Source organism: Trichechus manatus, unplaced genomic scaffold (assembly GCF_000243295.1).
Source record: "Trichechus manatus latirostris isolate Lorelei unplaced genomic scaffold, TriManLat1.0 scaffold00052, whole genome shotgun sequence".
NCBI classification, from domain to species: domain Eukaryota; kingdom Metazoa; phylum Chordata; class Mammalia; order Sirenia; family Trichechidae; genus Trichechus; species Trichechus manatus.
Window position 1 is genome coordinate 15,323,997 of NW_004443988.1, and position 24,547 is coordinate 15,348,543.

Here is a 24,547-nt window from a genome sequence, read left to right on the forward strand (position 1 = left end):
ACCACAGTAGTCAAAACAGCCTGGTACTGGTACAACAACAGATACATAGACCAATGGAACAGAATTGAGAATCCAGACATAAATTCATCCACTTATGAGCAGCTGATATTTGACAAAGGCCCAGAGTCCGTTAACTGGGGAAAAGACATTTAACAAATGGTGCTGGCATAACTGGATATCCATCTGCAAAAAACTGAAACAAGACCCATACCTCACACCATGCACAAAAACTAACTGAAAATGGATCAAAGACTTAAATATAAAATAGAAAATGATAGAGGTCATGGAAGAAAAAATAAGGACAACACTAGGAGCCCTAATACATGGCATAAACACAATACAAACCGTAAGTAACAATGCACAAACACCAGAAGAGAGACTAGATAAATGGGAGCTCCTAAAAATCAAACACTTATGCTCATCCAAAGACTTCACCAAAAGAGTAAAAAGACAACCTACAGACTGGGAAAAAATTTTTGGCTATGACAAATCCGATCAGCGTCTAATCTCTAAAATATACAAGATACTGCAAAACTTCAACGACAAAAAGACAACCCAATTAAAAAATGGGCAAAGGATATGAACAGGCACTTCCCCAAAGAAGACATTCAGGTGGCTAACAGACACAAGAGGAAATGCTCACGATCATTAGCCATTAGAGAAATGTAAATCAAAACTACAGTGAGATATCATCTTGCCCCAATAAGTCTAGCATTAATAAAAAAACGCAAAATAATATATGTTGGAGAAGTTGTGAAGAGACTGGAACACTTAGACACTGTTGGTGGGAATGTAAAATGGTACAACTACTTTGGAAATCCATTTCGTACTTCCTTAAAAAGCTAGAAATAGAAGTACCATACGATCCAGCAATCTCACTCCTTGGAATATATCCTAGAGAAATAAGAGCCGTCACATGAATAGATACATGCACACCCATGTTCATTGCAGCACTGTTCTTGATAGCAAAAAGATGGAAATAACCTAGGCGCCCATCAACAGACGAATGGATAAATTATGGTATATTCACACAATGGAATATTCCGCAATGATAAAGAACGATGAACCTGTGAAACATCTCATAACATGGAGGAATATGGAAGGCATTATGCTGAGAGAATTTAGTCGCAATAGGACAAATATTACATAAGGCCACTATTATTGTAAGAACTGAAGAAAAGGTCTAAACACAGAAGAAAACATTCTTTGATGGTTACAATGGTGGAAAGGGAGGGACAGTGGTATTCATTAACTAGACAGTAGACAAGAATTAGGTGAAGGGAAGGACAACACACACTATAGGGGAAGTCAGTTCAACTGGACTAAACCAAAAGCTAAGAAGTTTCCTGAATACAACAAAACACTTTGAGGGACAGAGTAGCAGGGCAGAGGTCTGGAGACCATGATTTCAGGGAACATCTAGGTCAACTGGCATAACAAAGGTTATTAAGAAAATGTTCTGTATCCCACTTTGGTGAGTGGCATCTGGGATCTTAAAAGCTAGCGAGCGGCCATCTAAGATGGCCCCCGGACTCTCTGTTAGCCCAAAACTAAAACCATTCCCGAGGCCAATGCTTCAGACAAAGATTAGACTGGACTACAGGACATAAAAGATACTCATGAAGACTGTGCTTCTTAGCTCAGATACATGAGACTAAATGGGCAGCTCCTGTCCAGAGGCGAGATGAGAAGGCAGAAAGGGACAGGAACTGGATGAATGGACACAGGAAATCCGGGGTGGAAAGGAGGAGTGTGCTGTCACAGTATAGGGAGAGCAACTAGGGTCACATAACAATGTGTGTATAAACTTTTGTATGAGAAACTAACTTGAATTGTAAACTTTCACTTAAAGCACAATAAAAGAAAAGAAGGGGAAAAGAGCTAGTAATTCAACTACTATGTGCCATCAAGTTTAAGAAGCAATCTGATTTCAGAGATTTAGAATGTGAAAAAATGTACATCTTGAAATCAACCCTAAAACTGTCAGTTTTATCAGATTTCAATTTAAATGCAATATATCTTAATATACCTGAAAATAAAGTGATTAAATTAGTAGAATTCTTTTCAGCCTCTTTTGAAAAGAAAACTAGTCTTGGAAAGTGAAGCCATTTGTTCAAGAAACTTGAATCAAGGGGAAAAAATACATATATATACACACATACAGATGAAGTTGTTTGTAAGAACTGCATTCATATTTTATGTTTATTTCTAATCAAACTATGTTTGTAGATTAACCAAAATAAAAATACTTTCAGCAAAATGTATGTTTAATAAAGATTGGTTAAGTAAATCTATATTGTACTAATGGTGTGAAATATAGAAAAGGATGTTTGTGGTAAAAAATATGACACATATTTTGGCAACACCAAAAATATCCAAAAAATGAGTGCATGGTCACATATGTAGATGCACAGGCATACACAGGTAGAGGCGAGTACATATGTGTGCACAGATAGAAGTATCTATATGTACGTGTACATACAGATACGTGTGTGCATGCATATACAGGTATTCTCCAACTTATGACGGATTCAAGCTATGCCAAACAGTACTTATGACCATCTGGGGGTTTCTTCTGGTACATCTTATCGTTAGTAATATGTACTACATACAATGTTGCAGTGCATAGTTTGCTGATGTTCTCATTCCCAGATATTTAATCACAGATGTTCAATTTTATTATTTACTGTTCAAAACACTGCTGCATAGATTTAGTTTACTAAACTAAATCAGGGGCTTCCGTTGCTTGAAAACACGAACCGAAATGCTCACTGCTTTGCTAAAGTCGACAGGCAGATTCAGGAAGCAGTGAGATGTTACTGTGAAGTACATGAAGAAAAACAGAAAAGGACAATACAGGTAACTCTCACTAATTTTCTGACTAGAAATGCCATCCCTATTCACAATTCCACTAGTGGAGTTACTACCACAACTGACAATATGCCAACGTCGTCCAACTCTTCTTCATTGTCGGAGTAAATTCTTATGATTTGTTTATTTTTTAATGTATGTATTAAAATATATCAGTAAGTTTATATGTAATGCTTCCAACCCCCAAAGACAAAAATTGGATTTATAAAGATATTGATAATAAAAGGCAGTAATAATGAAAACTAAAAAAAATTTAAAAAATGAGGTATTCGACTTCTGTCAGAACCAACTTACAAAGTAGTCATTGGAACCGAACCCCACTGTAAGTCTGGGACTACCTGCATATGTTTATAAAGGATACAGTTACAGATACTTCTCAGACATAACCAAACACCTTGCAAGAATGGTTTTCTGGGTTTGAATGCTTAGGTCCTTAGTCTCATGAGAAAGCTCAGTCACTTGACACTACAAAGTTCACATTCTGCATCCTAGTGAAGGGAGTAGCATCTGGGGTCTTAAAAGCTTGTGAGCGGCTGTCTAAGACCCAATTATTGGTCTCTACTTATTAGGAGCAAAAGAGAAAGAAGGAAACCAAAGTCTCACAGAAAAAACTGTCTACAGATTAATAGCCTACACAAACCACAGTCTCATCTACCCTGAGACCAGAAGAACTACTGTAGTTTTATGCAAATAATGCCTTCTATGTATGTTTACCAACTGCGCCCTCCCCCTGCAAGGTATTTTTATAAGTGTCAATACGCCAATTTTTTTATATGTTGCTGTAAAAGAAATTAATATAGCACACTTACAAAAATACCTCACGGGGGGAGAGCATGGTTGGCAAACAAACACAGAAGGCATGCATCATTTGCATAAAAATACAGTAGGTGGTGCCCGGCTACCACTACTGACCATCCTGATCGGGCCATAATAGATGGACCCGGAGAAAAACACAGAAAAGAACTCAAATTCTTTAAAAGTCCAGACTTACTAGACCATTTGAGACTAGAGGACTCCCTGAGACTACTGCCCTGAGATACTCTTTAAACCTTAAATTGAAACTATCCCAAGGTCATCTTCTAGTGAAATAAAAGACTGGCACACAAAATAAAAGATACTACCCGTGGGTACGGTGCTCCATTAAAAAACCATCTATACAAGACCAAAAGGAGAATAATTACTCTAAAACAAAGAAGACAAGGGGGACAGGGAAACTAGAGTACTAGAAATGGAACAACCAGAACACAATTAATGAGAATGTTGGCACATTGTGAAAAACGTAACTCATGTCACTGAACAACTTGTGTACAAATTGTCACATGGGAACCTAATTTGCTGTGTAAACTTACCAAAAATACAATATTATTAAAATATATATATATAACAGACTGAATACTTATATTTTTTCAAAGTTTCCCAGGAAATTTTAATGTGAAACCAGGATTGAGAATCATAGCAGTTGTTGGAAGCTTGAGACCAACCAAGCAATGGAGATAAGCTCAGGATATTAGGGGGTCATTTGGAAAAAGAAGGAGCCTTGGTGGCTCAGTGGTTAAGCACTCGGCTGCTAACCAAAAGGTCAGGGGTTCAAACCCACCAGCCGCTCCATGGGAGAAAGATGTGGCAGTCTGTTTCTGTAAAGATTTACAGCCTTGGAAACTCTATGGGGCAGTTCTACTCTGCCTTTTAGCGTCGCTATGTGCTGGAATCAACTCTATGGCAACGGGTTAGGTTTTGGTGTATCTGGAGAAAGCAGTGGAGATGGCTAGAAATAAAGATGCTAATAATAGTTAACATTTATTGAGCACATACTTTGTGTAGACACACATATAACTCACTTAACCCTTACAGTCACCCCATAAAGGGTGTGCTATTGTCATCCTCACAGTCACCCCATAAAGGGTGTGCTATCATTATCCTCACAGTCACCCCATAAAAGGTGTACTATCATTATCCTCATAAACCAAAAAACCAGACTCGTTGCCGTCGAGTCGATTCCAACTAATAGCAACCCTATATGACAGAGTAGAACTGCCCCACAGGGTTTCCAAGGAGCAGCTGGTGGATTTGAATTGCCAATCTTTTGGTTAGCTGTCAAGCTCTTAACCACTGCGCCATTATCCTCATAGTCATCCCATAAAGGGTGTACTACCATTATCCTCATTGAATGGATGAAGAAACTGAGGCACAGAGAGGTAATATAATTTGGCTAAAGTTATACAGCTAATAAGTGATAAAGCTAGGAAACAGGTAAGTCAAAAACAATCAAACATTGACAGTTTCATTTCGTCCAATCTATCCTACAATATAATTCCTCTTAAGAAATAGGGTGAAAAGTGATGGTGCAAAGGAAAAGAGAGAGTAGTGTAGATGTCAGGGAAGGAGAAAAATTTTTGATGTGGGGGTAAAATCAGAGCTCTACATTAACATACTGTTATGGATTGAATTGTGTTCTCCCAACATGTGTATCACCCTGGCTAGGCCATGATTTCCAGTATTGTGTGATTGTCCACCACTTTGTCGTCTGATGTGATTATCCTGTATGTTGTAAATCCTGCCTCCACGATGTTAATGAGGTAGATTAGCAGCAGTTAGGTTAATGAGGCAGGACTCAATCTACAAGATTAGGCTGTGTCTTAAATCAATCTCTTTTGAGATATAAAAGAGAACAGAACAGAAAGACATGGGGGCCTCGGACCATCAAGAAATAAGAGCCAGAAGAATACCACGTTCTTTGGACCTGGGGTCCTTGTGCTGAGAAGCTCCTAGTCCAGGGGAAGATCAATGACAAGGACGTTCCTTCAGAGCCGACAAAGAGAGAAAGCCTTCCCCTGGAGCTGACGCCCTGAATTTGGACTTTTAGCCTACTAGACTGTAAGAGAATAAACTTCTGTTTACTGAAGCCATTCACTTGTGGTATTTCTGTTACAATGGCACTAGATGACTCGAACACACATGTACACTGAAATTATGTTTTCAGTTGTAGCTGTGAATTTGCATAGATCCATTCATGATATATTACTGAAGTAGCAGTGTTTCTCAAATTTGGGTCTGTGGACATTCGTAGGGATCTGGCAGCTCTCTCCCCAAATTTCAGCCTAATTTATTTTCAGCGGAAATCTCAAAAAATAAACATGAACGTATCCTGGAACATCTGGGGTGGCCACTGATAACCAAAGGACTGCCTCACAATTTCAGCCCCAGATTCCTATTTACAATTATGATTTACATTTACAGGTATATTGGTGCTTAAATAACATGACTTTAATACTCCTTGGCTGCTAAGAACAATGCTAGTCTTAAAATACAGATAATGTTTTTGCATTATGTTGCATGCCAAATATCATTGTGGCCTGGGGTTCCAACAAAAGTTGATAAACAACAAGCTAATATGAAGACACATAGTATCATAGGCATACCCAATTCAAAAGGACCTGTCCTGTAACACTGAGGGCCACATTCACATTTTGACCACCAACTCTGTAACTGCAACACATCATAATGATTTAAAGTTTCCTGGCTTTGCAGTTATATTTGCATTTAGTATTTTAATGAAATTAAAACCAAACTATTTTGGTTTCATAGCTGTATGAGAGCTATAATAAGGAATTTAGACTTTGTTCGTATATCTACATTATAATAAAAAAAAATGTCAGCTGGTTCAAATACTTTTTTTCCTAAGGTAGCTGTGAATTCAAATCTCAGGCTCATTAAGTAATGAGGCTTTTAAATTTTCATTAAATCTATTAAGACATCTCTTTCTCTAGCTTAGATGTTTTATTACTGGTTTCTTGAAGTTTCATGAAGATTAGCAAAAAGTCAAACTTGGCCTTCCTATATTTATATCATAGAGTCCAAAAACTGAGCCACGCTCCATTATTGAAGTGATTTTTCTTCACCTGAATCTTAAAAGGTCCATTAAAGTCAATACTGCACTTTTGATTTATATTATAATTTTTCTGAGTCAGAAGTACTTTCATATAGTTTATTTCAATTACTTTCACAAATTCTCTCTGATGAAAGATTAAAGTAGTATCAGAAAAAGTCTAAACAGGTTATACATCTTCTCAAATATCTATAACTGACATACCTTATTCCCATCTAAGTACTTAGTTCTCTAGTCAACACTGCCTCTGCCAAGTCAAATGTAGGTCTCACTACCAAAGTTCTGTTTTTAACAACTGAAATAGAGTTGTCCCAGACGTTTCTATAATATCTTAAGGATTTAGAAATGTGTTATCCCTAAATACCATTCCATTTCATCATAATTTGAAACCATCAAAAATGTTTCACTCAGCATTTAAAAAACAAGGAAATGTCTACTTTTCCAATATTTTAAATATATCATTAAGTGAAAAAGCAAGCTGTAAAACAGTGTATAAAAAACCATGATCCTTTGTTTTAAAAATGCACATAAAACTTGTACAGTTAAACAACTATATTAATATTTATAGGGGAAAAAAACCCTTAGAAACACATACCAAACTACTTGCTATAGTTATCTCTGGGGCCATGGGACAGGATTATGGGGAATCATTTACTTTCTATGCCTACGGTTGCCAGATGTAGCAAATAAAAATACAGCATGTCCAGTTAAATTTGAATTTCAGTATGGGACATACTTAAAAATATTTATTGTTTATCTGAAATTCAAATTTAATTGGGGTGACCTATATTCTATTATAAAAATGGCTGAGCAAGTCTTGTGTTATATATGTCTAATGTCTGAATTTTGCTTAGCTATTTTTTAATAACTTATATAAAATTTTTAAGTTTAACAAAAAACTATGACATAAATATCTAAAGGATTCATTTATGGTCACAAATATTGTTATGGACAGCATAAATAGTATGATCTTATTTTTGTTTAAAATTTTAAGATATATATTATTCATACTTCTACATAGAAAGATTGGAGATACATGCACAAAACTGTAGACACTTTACTCCTGGCAAAGTAATAATAGGCATGGGGAGGTAAGTAAGAATCAAGAGTTTTAGTTATTTGTTTACACTTTTTTGTTTGTTTGAATTTTGTTTTAAATGGCATGTACTACTTCTGTATATTTTTTAATCAAATTTTTCAAAACCAGGATGGGGGGAGCAACCAAAGATACATGCAAGGTACATATTTGGTTCTAAGACTTTTAAAATCACAGATAAGCAATGCTTCCCAAAAAAAGCTGGAGGAGGGTTAGCAACTTTTTATTTTTGCTGAAGATATTTTTTAAAACTAGTGAAATAGCATAGAGAACCTCCCAAATGACTAATTACATATAAAAACATTAAGGCCATTACTACATATACGCTTTCCAAGACAAGAACAGAATATTATTTGATAACAGATATAAGGATCTATAGTGATTGAGGGCAAAATATTGAGTACCTACCATACACCACCAGTTCTATACACTATTTTTAATTAAACTATCACTACGTCAAAAGTTAAATGATGGAATTCCCCAATGAAGTCATCTGGTCCAGGAGTTTTTCTTTTTTTTTTTTTGGTTGGGAGGTTTTGTTGTTGTTTTTTAAATCCCTGATTCGATCTCTTCACTTGTTAATGGCTCTGTTGAGACTTTCTATTTCCTTTTGAGTCAGTATGGGTAGGTTGCGTGCTTATAAGAATTTGTCCATTTCATCTAGGTTATCCTAGTTTGTGGCCATACAGTCATTCATTATTTTCTGTCATAATTCTCTTTATTTCTAACGGGTCTCCTTCATTTTTGATTTAGGTTATTTGCATCTTTTCTCTTTTGTCAGTCTAGCTAAAGGTTTATCAACTTTATTGATCTTTTCAAAGAATCAACTTCTGTTCTTATTCATTCTATTGTTTTTCTGGTTTTGCTTTTACTTATTTCTGTTCTGATCTTTGTTATTTCCTTCCTTCTGGTAGGTTTAGGCTTACCATATTTTTATACAAATAACACATGCCTTCTACGTTTGTTTGCCAACTGTGCCCTCCCCCGCAGGGTATTTTTGTAAGCATACGGTGCTAATTTTTTTTTACTGCAACATGTAAAAAAAACTGGCCTAGCACTGCTTTTCAAAACACCTTGTGGGGGGAGGGTGTGGTCGACAAATCTAGAAGGCACATGTTATTTGTGTAAAAATATGGTAGTTTGCTCACCTCTTTCTAGTTCCTGGAGTTGTCAAGTTAGGCTGTTAATCTGAGATCTTTTCTTCTTTTTTTTTTAATGTAGGCATTTATTGCTATAAATTTCCCTCTGAGTACTGCCTTTGCTGCATCCCATGTTTTGGTACACTGTGCTTTCATTTTCATTTGACTCTAAGAAATTTGTGATTTCTTTTTTGATTTCTTCCTTGACCCACTGGTAGTTTAATAGTGTGTTGTTTAATATCCATATGTTTGTGGATTTTCCAGGTTTTTTTCTGTTATTCATTTCTAGCTGCGCTCCTTTGTGGTCAGAGAAAATACTTGGTATGAGTTCAATCTTCTTAATTTCTTAAGACTTGCTTTGTGGCCTAAAATGTCATCTATGCTAGAGAATGATCCGTGTGCACTAGAATAGAATGTATATTGTGCTGTTTTGGGGTGGCGTGTTCTATATATGTCTGTTAAGTCTAGTTGGTTTATAGTGTCATTCAGGTCCTCTGATATTCTTTCTAGAGGTTCTGTCCAATATTGAAGGTGGCATATTGAAGTCTCCAACTATTATTGTAGTACTATTTCTCCCTTTATTCTATTAGTGTTTGCTTTATACATTTAGGTGTCCCAATGTTGAGTCAATATTTATGATTGTTATTTAAATCTTCTTGATTGACCCTTTTATCGCTATATAATGTCCATCTTTATCTCTTCTGACAGATTTTGTCTTAACATCTTTGTCTGATATTAATATTGACACCTCAGCTCTCTTTTAGTTATTATTTGCATGGAATATTTTATTTTTCCATCCTTTGACTTTCAACCTATTTGTGTCCTTTGGTTCAAGGTGCTTCTCTTGTAAACAGCATATAGCTGGATGATGTATTTTATCCATTCTGCCACTCTCTGCATAATAACAAAAGGCACAAACAGCAAAAGATAAAATAAATAAATGAGACCTCATAAAAAGGAAAAACTTTTGCTCATCAAAACTTTACCAAAAAAGCAACTGGGAGAATAGCTTGAGAAACCATACACCTGACAAGAATCTAATAATCAAAATATATATAAAACTTCAACAACTTAACAAAAAAAAACCCAAATAAATCAATCATAAAATGGGCAAAGGACTTGAATAGACATTTTACCAAAGAGGACATTCAAAGGGCCACCAAACACATGAAAAGATACTCAGTGTCATTAGCCATCAGAGAAATGCAAATCAAAACCACCATGAGATACCACTTCACTCCCCCCAGGATGCCTAAGATTAAAAAAAAACAGAAAATAACAAATGTTGGTGAGGATGTGGAGAAACCGGAATGCTTATCCATTGAGGGCAGGAATGCAAGATGGTAAGTCATTGTGGAAAACAGTGTGCAGTTCCTCAAAAAACTAAAAACAGAATTACCATATGACTCATAAATTCTACTCCTAGGTATAGACTCAAAAGACTTGAAAGCAGAAACTCAAAGAGAGACGTGTACTGCAATGTTTACTGCAGCACTATTCACAATATACAAAAGGTGGAAACAACCTAAATGCCCATCAACAGATGAATGGATAAACAAAATGTACATATATACAATGGAATACTACTCAGCCAGTAGGAGAAATGAAGTCTTGACACATGCTACAGTATGGATGGAGCTTGAAGACATTATGCTGAGCGTAATAAGCCAAATCACAAAAGGACAAATATTGTATGACCTCACTTATTAAAAAGACAAGAAAAGGCACAAGTATAAAGGCCAAAGTTTATTAGTAGTTACCACAGGTGGGCGGGAGGCGGAAAAGGGGTCAACAGTGATGGAAAAATCATATTAAGCACAGGGTTGCATGGCCGATTATCATTAATTGCTGTCAATAAGTTGTACACCTGTAAAAAGCTGAACTGGCAAAAGTTGTGTGATAGATACATTCACAACAATGACAAAAAAAAAAAAAAGAGAGAAAACAGTAGCTGCTGAGGCTGCTTATGTACAGCCAAACACCTCATGGGATTTGGTTCCTTGGTTTGGAGGTTTAGGGTCATGGTTTCATGGAACATCCCTGTTAATTGGCCTAATAACATGTTTAGAGCTTCTCTTCTACCTCCTAGTTTGTTGCATAGTGCCTGGAGTCTTAAAAGGTTGCAAGCGGCCATCCAAGGCACAACAATTAGTCTTTATTCACCTGCAGCAACTAGAGGAAAAAGGAGAGCTGGGAATAGGAGGAGGATGTGGAATGTGTGGCTAATTGCCTCCCTGAACAATTGCCTCCTCAGCCATGGGACCAAAATAACTGGATGGTGCCCAGCTATCATTACTAAACATTTTGATTAGAGATTCCATACAAGAATCCTGATCAAAAGGGGTAAAATGTAAACAGAACTTAAAATTCTCATAGGCTCTAGACGTTCTGGAGACATGAAGGTTGGATGAACCCCTGAAATTATTGCCCTGAGATAATTTTTAAAATATCCCCTGAAGTCTTCTTAAAACCAAACAAAAGTTTAGCTTAACTAGTAAAAAAAAGTCTGCCTTGAGCATTATGTTCCTTTAAGAACTATATATATGGGATCAAATTGACAATGGCAACTTGAAAGATTAGATCGGAACTTTAGGGGGCAATGAGTTTATGTTAATGAGGGAGGAACAACTCAGAAAAGGAGAGTGAGAATGTTCACACAACTCGAAGAATATAATCAATGACACAAAACTGTACATGTAGAAACTGCTGAGCTGGTGTATGTTTTGCTGTGTATATTCTCAACAACGACAAAATAAAAATGTTAAATGAAAAGAGAAATAATTAATTTACATATGTGAAACACAAATTGTAAACACAGAGAAATGTGTTAATCTCTAATAATCAAAGATAAAGATAAACTCAATAAAACCATACTGAAACCCCATTTTATATCTACTGTAGTAGGAAATTTCAAAAACGATTAAAAAAAATTACCTGAAGAAAATGATACATTATGCTAACATGATGGAACATCCTAACAGCTATTAAAATGAGTATTATTTAGAAAAATGCATGATAAAGTCCATTAAGTTAAATAGCAAGACACATGATTCTTATGATTGTTTCAATAATGTATCAACTTGTATACAGATAAAATTAATATATGACAATATAAAAAGTTAAAATAAGTTCGTGAAAATGGAGGATTAAGAAGCTCTACTACCGGAAAAAAATTTTTAATGTTTTGGAAAAAAACTTAATGTTTTACTTCTTAAATAAAAGCAAAATTGGAAGAAAGAAAGTACTACCTATCTGATCTTTCACCAGCATTTCAAAAACGGCATTTAATAGCAAAAAGCTGGAAGAGATGATCACAGATAAAACACAGTCCCTCTTGGGAAAGACTGCTATCTTTGTTGTGGGTAAGTGAAAACCTGATCTTAGACTAGTATGAATGTGATGACCAGCGTTTGGGAACCATCACCATAAAGAAGGTACTAGGTTGAATGCTATTTGATTATCAGCCTCGGTGTGACTAGTAACTGAGAGCCTAACTAGGGTGCTATATATAGAGTCCTTCCCTCCCTCCCCACTGCTCCCTCCCACCTCAATCAGCTGAAGAAGCTTATTTCTCACTGATGGAGCAATGATGGGGAGGTAGAGGACTGTGTCCTACAAAAGTGGAAAACTGCCAATTCTAAAAAAGGCGGCAATGAACCAGAGTCTATGAGAATGATAGCTTGCCAAAAAGAAAGTGAGATGAGGTAATAGCACCAAGAAAGAATACCCATCAGTTCCTTCAGTGGTTCAACCAGCTGAAGCACGCAGGCAATGCTACCCTTGTAACCATCTGTTTGTTCAAGCAGATTTGTACCTTGACCTCTGTACAAACGTGTGATCAATTATTTAGAATAGAAAATTACAGTTTAGTTGTAAATGGCTGTTGTAAAGATATCATCTTGCAATATGAAGTTGGTAAGAACAGAAATAACTTTTTCTAATTTTTTTTCCTTAAAGGCAGTTTCATATTGCTGTATTTCCCCTTTAAAATGGTAACTCTGCCAAAGGCAGTACCATTTCAGAAAGATAATGATGTAGTAGAAGGATATAATGTTAATGTAATGCTTTTAATTAATGTTTTATTGAAAGATTCTGTGGTCATTATCACCAACTTCAGGCAGCCAAGTATAGAATATTTCCTAGAACTAGATTAAACTAGTTTTAGTTCAGCCAATTCACACACAATTAGAATTACAGTCAATTGAGCATAGCTATTATGAGCCATTATTTATTGTTATATTATTCCAAAATCATCTGTTTAGAAAATAAATTGCCAATCTGCTTAAATTCCATATTTAATTTAGATCTTCCCCTAAATTTTGATAGCTAGATAACAGATCTTAAGATCAACATTTACACTTGTAATAGACGTTGAAATGCACAAATCTCTCAATAAAATAAAAATTAAATGAAAAAAATATTATAGCAACTTGAAAAAAGTATGAAAAATTATGCACTAAAAGCCAGAAGGCATGGATTTTAATTTCATCCTTGTAATAAACTAGCTCCAGACCTAGGGAAAGGTCATTAAACAATGTGACCCACAGCAAACTCATTTGTAAAAGGAAGGTGTATGGAACTAGACGGCCTCTTCCAATTTAAACATTATCTAATTCTACTTGAGCCAAGTTTTGGAGTTATAAAATACTGCCATCTCATTTATTGTTAGTACTACTTTGGCCACAAGCACAGACTGGACCCTACTACATTTAGCCTGCCACGAACTAAAAATAATTATCAGTGCGCTGGTCAGTGTACAAAAAACTTGTCCCAACCACAGCTGTTTTTGCTTTTTGAGACTTGAAACCTTAGAGTCATCCAAGCCTCCTCCCTTTCTCTTGTCTCCAATCAGGCATCAGTGATGAAGTCCCACTATTTCTATGTCAACAACCTCTCATATTGGATCCCTCACCATCCCCTGTGAAAAGTGAACTTTTTCACCTCATCACTCATTACTCCCCTTTCTGCATCCAATGCTCTGGCAAAGCTGACCTACTCATTCTCTCCTAGGGCTACCTCCTAGTGCTGCTCCACCTTCCATATCCCACTGAATCACAGACTTCCTCCTGTTTCCAGCACTTCCATCCTGAAAGGCCTCAGAGCCCCACCTCAGTTGTTTTACTCCATCTCTCCAACTATGCCAGTATTCTTAAAACCACGCCATGGAAAAATTTGTGGTTCAGGAGGTGATTCATCCTTTGTTTCAAATTGCATCAGGAGAGCACTCTAGACTCTCTTATACTCATACTGGTTTTCCAATCTTCAGATAGTTCACTAGCTTATCAGTGATTCTGGTTATTCAAAAACTTACTTCATATACAAAATATTTAGAATAGGCAAAGGCATAGAGACCAAAAGTCTATTAGCAGTTATTAGAGATTAAAGGGAGGGGGGAAGGAAGAGTCATTGCACTGAGCTTCTCTTAAGTGTGAAAGAAAATTCTGGAAACAGGATAGTCATGATGGTTGCACAAAATGATGAAAGTAATCAGTGTCACTAAATTCTACACTTAAAAAAAAGTTAAAATGGAGGTTTTTTGTTATATATACCCACCACACACATACAAAAGAAAAAAACCCTCGCTTCAGTAACTTCTTAAAAACTACATTTTAAAGGTTTAAATCTCACCATTTATGCAAGCCTTTTAAAATATTCTTTGATAGAGTTTTAAAACATTCTTTAATCCCGAATATTTCTATTACGTTTATTCAAAGTTATATTTTTGTTTGTTGCTTTTGTGAATGGGATTTTTTCAGTACATTTTCTAACAAATTTATTGGTTGTATTATTTTTATTAAAAAAAAACCAACCCAGAAGCCAGCTGCCATCGAGTCAATTCCAACTCATGGCAACCCCATGTGTGTCAGAGTAGAATTATGCTCCATAGGGTTTTTAATGGCTGATTTTTCGGAAGCAGATCACCAGGCCTTTCTTTTAAGGCACCTCTGGGGGGACTCCAACCTCCAACCTTTTGGTCAGCAGTTAAGTGCATTATAACTGTTCACACCACCCAGGGACTCCTACTCTTATGAAGGAAAAAAATAAATTTATCACTTGTTCAAAGTTCTACAGATTTAAAAAGTGTATGAAATAATTAGAAGATGTCTATTTCAGCTTATGTTTACGTATTTCTTGATTAGGTCTCATCCTATTTCATCTGATCCCATTACTCTCTTCTTAGTTTTTTACTGTTTTTAAAAGAAGATCATTGCACCTTATATTTTTTCTTCCTAAAATTTAGCATAAATATAATTAAATCATTATTTATTTGTATGTATCTCTCCTCTAACCCATTAAGATACATGAGAACAAATGCCAAATCTCTTCTGGCCAGCACAGTGCTTGACATCAGACACTCCAAACCAAACCAAATCAAATCCACTACCGTCAAGTCGATTCCGACTCATAGCAACCCTACAGGACAGGGTAGAACTTCCCCATAGGATTTCCAAGGCTGTAATCTGTAAAGCAGACTGACACATCTTTCTCTGGTGGAGCAGCTGGTGGATTCAAACCACCGACCTTTTGGTCAGCAGCCAGGTATTTAACCACTGTGCCACCTGGGCTCCTACAGGCCCTCAGATACTTGTTGAATTAATGAATACTCAATGTTCCAATATATTTTGCTTTCTTCCTATTTCCAGCTGATTTCTGGCTAAAGTGATAAAAAGCTTACTATTACCCTTTCCAGATAATTATTATTCTTGTCCTGAATCTGATATTTAATTAACACCTATTTTTCTATCTTCCTAAGTTTAAAAGTCAAAGTTGGAAATAAAATTCTACAAATGTATGACCTGAAACATCACACTTATCACCTTATTAGAATTTCTTGGCCTTTCCTTGCTTCCTTAAGCAGATCTTAGTTTAGTCAAGAGTCTAGCTCTAACCCACCTCTCTTCTGCACTGAGGTAGCTTTTAATGCCCTCAGTATAATTCTCTTAAATGGGACAAAGAAAAATTGTTTTCAAAATAATGAAATTGCATTAGGCAATCACTCACCAAATATGTAGCCCAAGGACAAAAATCTTTAAATTGTCAAAAAAAATTTTTTTTTTTAAACGGAGAAGGAACTTTCTGTGGTCCAATTTCCTTATTAATTATTGGAATTTCTAGGCCTCAACAGTCTCTTAAGAGACTACTGAATGCTTATTTGAAGAGATGGGGGCAACTCAATCTTAAAAAGAAGACTGAATTGTAAGTAATTTTAAAGACTAGCTAGAAGGTAAGAACAGAAAAAGAAAAATATTTGATACCTGCAAATCAAAAACTGAGTGCCCATGGACTTCAGCTCTTCTCCAGAAGGTAATGGGAGAACAAACTACTGTCCCTGCAGTCCAGTAAAGGGCAGTCTTACAGAGAGGCCACAGATAACCATAAAACATGGTGATACAATAGGTAGGTTAAGGTACCATGGGAATACCTAGGAGGGAACTCAATCTTGGGCATCAGGGAAAGTTCCCAGAGGACGTAATATTTAAAATATAGAAATTAGATCTAGTGGGAACTGAATTTGTTTGTCAGTGTTATTGAGGAAATTTCCTGATGTCCTTTTGTTTTGCCTCCTTAAAGTGCAGGCTGCCAGAATTGTGTTGTTAGCCACACATCACAGACGCACAGGCACACGTTTAGAGTCACACAGATTTTATTCATTGCCTTCTACACTGAGCCTATTTCATTTCTCTGTACTCTGTGTAAACTATCACACCTAATTCATCATTGTTTCAGGGTCTGAAAATCTCAAGTAGAAAATACTGTCATTTTTCACTATCCTTTGTGGGAATGTTCCTGATTATATGGTATTATCACTCCACACTCCATGCACAAAGAACCCTGGGACAAAGAGTTAAGAAAACATTGCTGCAAAAGGAAATAAAGCCTACTCTCTCAAAACCACAAACTCTAGATTTAGCTAATATGTTCAGAATATCCTGTTTTGTTCTAGCTTTCCTAATCTCAGATAACTAGCACAAAACTTTCCAAAATTATCCTTAAGCTTAACCTAATTTAGTCTTACATTTTTAGCTCATGGGAATATGATTACAACATAGGCTGATCCCAAAAAATACACTTTCTTTTCAACAACTTCCTTCCCTCTACCACATGCATGACCCTCACCTTCTAAGTACTCTCAACCTTCATATTGTCCACTGTGTATTTGTGTATGTGAAACCTAAAACAACTAGAGAAACAAAATGTAGATGGAATAAAGAGTTGTTTTTGCTTTTAATTAGAAGTTGAGACACCTGAGCACACATAGTGAGATCAGGTCTGCTCTGTTCTCTTGAACACAGATGGAACTAGGTGACACCCATAGCATGGATCATCACTAATGCAGAGTTACTTCTGAAAGAGATTCCAGGTGTCAGTTTTAGACCAAAGGAGGTGTCTTTTAGGTCTCCTCTAACCTCAGCTGACAACTCAGAGATGGCTGGAGGTGCTAGGGACTTGGACACTGCATTCCAGGCTTGATCTTTTTGTGCTAAATTCTCTACTATAAACAATCCAGAATACAGGAGTCAGCCCAGGAATACTGGGTGCTGAACCCATCTGCAAGAGTCCTAATGTATGGAATACATATTGAAACATTTTACCATCTTCTTAGAACTTATAAAACACAGCCCCATGCTCACTACTTAACAATTTGCTTGCATATATATCCTGAAATTCTTACTCAGTCTGTTTTAAATCTCATTTTTTTTATAATTAAATGATTTTATACTGACTAAAATCAAATTATATTTAACAAGATTTCTTAACCAAAGATAATTTATGAACCTGCAGAGCCCTGGTGGCACAGTGGTTAAGAGCTCGGCTGCTAGTCAAAAGGCTGGCAGTTCAAATCTACCAGTCACTCCTTGGAAACCCTATGGGGCAGTTCTACCCTGTCCTATAGGGTCACTATGAGTCGGAATTGACTCAATGGCCACAGGTTTGGTTTTTTTAAGTGTTAGATATTTTCTGCAAATTTATGTGTGTATATACAAATATGCATTTTTTTTTCCCCTAGCAAAAGGATCAGTACCAAAAATGGATGAGCTACTGGCACAGAACAATGACTCTTGTTCTTTTTCTATGTGGGTATTTTTTGAGACAAGCAAAATTTTGCTGAAGTCATTCTAAAGCGGTTGCAGCAGTACATCGACAGGGAACTGCCAGAAATTCAAGCCAGATTCAGAAGAAGATGTGGAATGAGGGATATCATTGCTGATGTCAGATGGATCTTGGCTGAAAGCAGAGAATACCAGAAAGATGTCTACCTGTGTTTTATTGACTATGCAAAGGCATTGGACCGTGTAGATCATAACAAATTATGGGTAACATTGCAAAGAATAAGAATTCCAGAACACTTAATTGCGCTCATGAGGAACCTGTACACAGATCAAGATGCAGTCATTCACACACAACAAGGGGATACTGTGTGGTTTAAAGTCAGGAAAGGTGTGCATCAGGGTTGTATCCTTTCTGTATGCTCAGCAAATAATCAGAGAAGTGGGACTATATGAAGAAGAACGTGGCATCAGGATTAGAGGAAGACACGACCTTGCTTGCTGCAAGTGAAGAGGACTCGAAGCCCTTACTAATCAAAGACTACAGCCTTCAGTATGGATTACATCTCAACACAAAGAAAATAAATATCCCCACAACCGAACCAATAAGCAACATCAGGATAAACAGAGAAAAATTTGAAGTTGTCAAGGATTTCATTCTACTTAGATCCACAATCAACACCTATGGAAGCTGCAGTAAAGAAATCAAATGACATATTGCATTGGGCTAATCTGCTTGAAAAAGACCTCTTTAAAGTGTTAAAAAGCAAAGATGTCACTTTGAAGACTAAGGTGGGCCTGACTCAAGCCATGGTTTTTCAATCACCTCATATGCATGTGAAAGCTGGGCAATGAATAAGGAAGACAGAAGAAGAATGGACACCTTTGTATTACAGTGGTGGCAAAGAATATTGAATATACCATGGACTGCCAGAAGAATGAACAACTCTGTCTTAGAAAAAGTACAGCCAGAGTAATCCTTAGAAGCCAAGGATGGAGAGATTTCGTCTCATGTACTTTGGACATGTTATCAGGAGGGACCAGTCCCTTGAGAAGGACATCATCCTTGGTAAAAATAGAGGGTCAGTGAAAAAGAGGAAGACCCTCAATGAGATGGACTGACACAGTGGCTGCAAAAATGGGCTCATGCATAACAAGGATTGTGAGGATGGCGCAGGACCAGGCAGTGTTTCATTCTGTCGTACACAAGGTCGCTTTGAGTCAGAACCGACTTGACGGCACCTAACAATAACAACAACAATGCATTACTCAAAACAAATAAACCAATGCAGTGCAATCAGGTTAAATCAGTCCACTTATTTCTAAAAAGGTTCTTCTACCCTTTTGTCAGTTGCAAAATAGTCTCCAGACCCAATGCAGAAGCCACTTGGGCAGTACTACTGAATGTACTGACAGTGAGAAAATGGAGTATACTTGGAAAAGACTGTCTTTTCCTTCTATTTGCTTGTTCTCTAATTCTCAGTAAACTACACTGTATCTTCAGCAAATTAGAGGGTTTACCTAATAATATAAGTTTATTTAGCAATCACAAAATCTTAGAACCTGATGAAAATTTGAAAACCAGGATGAAACTGATTAAACCTCTCTTCCCAAAATAACATAGTAATTATGAGATATCAAAGTAATGAACCTGAAATTTTGTTTACTTACTGTCTTAGTTGGGGCCCTGGTGGTGCAGTGATTAAGAGCTACGGTGTGCTATGGCTGCTAAGCAAAAGGTCAGCAGTTCAAATCTACCAGTTGCTCCTTGGAAACCCTATGGAGCAGTTCTACTCTGCCCTGTAGGGTTGCTATGAGTCAGAATCTACTCAACGGCAAAGAGTTTGGTTTTTTTTTTTTTTTTGGTTTATTGTCTTAGTTATCTAGTGCTGCTATAACAGAAATACCACAAGAAGATGGCTTTAACAAAGAGAAATTTATTCTCTCACAGTCTAGGAGGCTAGAAGTCCCAATTCAGGGCACCAGCTCCACAGGAAGGCTTTCCCTCTGTCGGTTCTAGGGGAAGGTCCTTGTCATCAATCATCCCCCCCGCCGTTGACGAGCTTCTCAGTGCAGGGACCCTGGGTCCAAAGGATGTGCTATTCTCCTGGCTTTTATTTCTTGATGGTACAAGGTCCCCATGTCTCTCTGCTTACTTCTTTTATATCTCAAAAGAGACTGGTTTAAGACACAACCTAATCTTGCAGATTGAGTTCTGTCTCATTAACATAACTGCCTCTAATCCTTCCTCATTAACATCATAGAGGTAGGATAATCACGTCAGATGACAAAATGGTGGACAATCACACAATACTGGGAATCATGGCCTAGCCAAGTTGACATATTTTGGGGGGACACCATTCAATCCATGGCACTTACTAAAATGACAAATAAAAGAGTATTTTCTGAACCTTTTTGGCTTGGGAGTTTGAGCTTTTAGTATTTGGCCTTATACCACCAGACTTTTTATTCTGGAGGTTCTTATATTTCAAGATAGTTACACTGATCATATCTGTGATGACATTTAATTTCTGGCCCCTAGGCATGTGTCTTGTCCTGTGTCATTAATACAGGTGGAAGCTACAAGGTCACCCTTAGTCCAACCTTGGTTGAGGAATTCAAAACAAAACTCAGAAATCCCTAGGGGATATAGCAACTGTAGTCAATCAGCTCTGCATCTGAGCCACACTTACAAATGTACACACACAAATACCTCAAAAATAACACTACATCAAACAACTGTTTCCTTCTGACATTTCTTCTCTATTTTCCCACGTTACTCGTCCTTTATTGATTTTCATCTTTCCTCACAGATTTAGTTATGTACTTCTCCCCCAGCCCTGCCCTCTCTGCTGCCCAAACCCTGTACTTCCGTGGCTTTCCAGATCCTGAACTACCTTAGAAAATTCAGAAACCTTATTTATCTGCAAATGGGCAGGTTCAGGGGAAAGACTAAAAAACAATACTTAAAATTCTCAAAATACTGAGAAAATTGAAAACGTTCACAATTTTTATGTAGAATTATTTTAAAGAAAAGGGAAGCTTACTACAATAAGAAGCTCACATTTTACTGAGTGTTTGCTCTGTGCCATTAATCTAGGCAGTTTTTATGCACTATTTCATTTAAACCAACCTTAAAATGTTATCACAATGATGGGGAACTAAGGCCTAGAGAGGTAAAATAACACGCTCACTATCACGTAGCAAAATAATAGTTAATTACACAAGACAGGCATGGGAAGCCACCCAAAATCTGAATTGGAGGAAAAAAAAAACCCTCAAAATATTAAGAAAACAGAAACCAACCTAAATTTAATTGCAAATGTTTAGCAATACAATGTTAAATTTAGCAATACAATACTAAACAGCAGGGACAAATACAACTGGCATTGTTTCCTCTTCATATTCTGGATGACTGGAAGCTTAAAGCAAATTCTGACACTCAACTATGAGCCTTAGGAACTGATTATTTTTTCGATCCTATCTTGAATATATCCTGTAATTTATAATTTTGCTGTCACTGTGTTTATCATAAACCATCTCATTTGAATCCTTTCATGTTCAGAAGTCTTTCAAAGAGTAAAACTGAAGAAAATGAGTAAAAGAAGAAAGAACAAGAAAATATTTCCAGTTTCTCAATTAACAGTCCTCATGTGCCACTTTTGTAACTCAGCCTTATCACAAAGGGTTATATAATCAGATTCAAGTAATACTCTAATTATATTTTTAAAACTCAGTCTTTGATTTTAGATACAGTGACATCTGAAGATATAAAAAAAAAAAAAAAAGCAATATAGTTTAAGCAACTGCACTGTTTAATATGTGAAAATGCCTGACGAAAAGTTGTCAAGATCAAACTTCTCTGCTCAGCTGACTATGATAAGTAAATCCTTTTTGGATTCAGAATATGAACAAGTAATGAAACTTCTGCAAGAAGAGTCACAGGAACATTATGTTATAGAACACTTAAGGTGTACATACAGGACTAAAACACGTGTGATAATATCTGAAGCAGGAATTACAATTAACAGAAGACCTAGAGAAAAGGAAAAACACGGATTTTTACTCCTTTAAAGTGCAGAATTTTTTAGATTTTAATTAAAAAAATTTTAAATTACAGAACTGTAAATGAGACAGTACTTACATATTAAATTTATTTAAAGTAAAATCAGTTACAGCAATCACTGCATCTGACGAATATTAGCAAATCTGTTTGTTACTGTTTATCAAATAGCTAAGACCAAAAAAAATCGTGGTTTTTGAGAACTGATATTTTTCCACTTACAAATACAAAAAAGGTAGCCAATTTAAAGATAAAAGAATTCTACTGCAGAAATAATAAATTCAAAGAGTTGAAATATGGTAGCAATGTTACTATATTTGACAAAATTATAAACATCAGCACCCTGAGATCTTGATAATGAACAGGAACTTTGAGATACTCCAACACACAACATCTATAGGTACTGAGTCCAGGAGTAAAGTCTGAGATTCTGCCAAGAATGTTCCTCCTGCAACACAATGGCAAACCTTTGTGTGATACAGCAGTAGATCCAACTTTTTGCCAATTTCATGTTACTCCAGCTTTTGCAGCATATGAATGAAACCAGCCTGTGCTTTTAAATTCTACTAATTCTTATGAAATAAACCAAGGGAGGAGGGGCAGCAAATCAATTTAAGCAACACTTTGGTTTTTGTACTTGCACGATGAGAAAATTAAATTAGTAATTGAGAGTGATAGTTCAAAAAATTAAAATTACTAGATTGACTCCATGTAGCCAGAATTGTATTTAATGAGCTTGGGTCCTCTCTGCATGTCTCCACCTCTACCCAACTCCCGTAGCCCCATACCCTCTACACAACACACACACCCCCCCCCCACATCTCCTACATACAACACACACAGACCATACCCCACACCTCCTACACACACACACACAGGCATGCACACACACACACACACACCCCACCCCACACCTCCTACACACACACATCCCACCCCACACCTCCTACACACATGCACACACACACCTACACACACCCCTCCTCTTCTGGAAATCAGTGCTTTATATTGTGGATGTCATCAAATCCAAGTAATATAATAACTTTATTTTGCTATAATTTTTATGATAACTTCTATCAAGTTCAAGTTAAGGGCTGCATCTAGCAAACTGGAAAAACTAAGAGATGCCAGTCTTTTAAACTTGTAGGCCCACGTGAAACTTTTTTTTTTACTGTTTAAGGACAAATTATTTTATACACTTGTACCTACTATTTGAAGTCTTTTTAAATTAATCAAATATTATACATGTATCACTAAAAACGATCAGCAAAGGGCACAAAAAGCATGACATATTTTTCTTTTCAAGGAAAAATAGTATCTCTCTTCAACAAATAATGCTAACACTGACTGCAAGCCATTCTAAGGACAGAGCTTCTTAAAAATAACGAGAACAAAAATCCTATTCCAAAACACATCGCTTGTAGAGATAACAAATAAAGCTTAGATACTGGAGTTTGTATTATACTAACTTTACTCATCAGACATAAATGACTGAATGAATTAAAAAGGAACCAGTAGATGACCATGTGAAAAAAATGAATAAGTAAAAAATTATTAGCTCACCATGGATTATTCATACAATGGGCAATACGCTAACTAGTCTTGAGCTCTGCTTTAGTTAATTTAGAAGAATTGTTAGCTAAATCAATTATGTAAACTTCATAATTTCCCAGGATTTGAGGATATGTAAAAAACCTGTTTATCTAAAATAGTTCAAACTTTCCTGTAATCTGTTGGACAAACCGGTTCTTCTAGATACCATAAAAACAAACTATAGCCTATATGCTACAAATATTGAAATTGTGAGATTTAAACTGTTAAAATTTTACTATACTTGCAGTACTAAGTCAGATATAAAATTATTACATCTGGGAAGCCTATTTTAATTTTAAAATACTATCTTAACTACTTGTGGTAAATTTTACATTTGCAGTATTAAGTCAGATATAAAATTATTACATTTGGGAAGCCTACTTTAATTTTAAAATACTATCTTACCCATTTGTGGTATGTTGCTTTCAAAATTCTTTATTCTTCAATTTCTGTATGGGCAATTTAATAGAATGCTGCACTGAATTTTCTGTTACATTATATTACTATTCTTATCTGAACTGCACAAAACTAGTCAATGGCTCAAATAAGACACTGCACAATTTGAGGCAGCATCTTCAGAATACTTCATTAAAAGACAGCATACAAATTCCTTAAAATATGTCAAAAATTTCAATAAGCTAAGTTCTGACAATCACTGTCAAATTCAGAAACAATAAATTTCAATTAAATATATGTAACTTATTTTAAATACATTCTCCTTAACAGCTGTTATTAAAAACCCACTCCCAAATACAGTTAATGCTTCTGGCTAACCCTTTTTCTTTTTCTAATATTCTCATTTCTATCATATTTTTTCCCCCATTAAAATGAGCACATTGTATTTTGGTT

At 36.1% G+C, this 24,547-nt stretch overlaps 1 protein-coding gene across 9 annotated transcripts in view; it reads right to left on the reverse strand.

Annotated features, from left to right (window-relative positions):
* Window positions 1-24,547, reverse strand: part of ATOSA (atos homolog A) — a 144,644-nt gene that overhangs the window by 82,168 nt on the left and 37,929 nt on the right. The gene's annotated exons all lie outside the window — the stretch shown is intronic.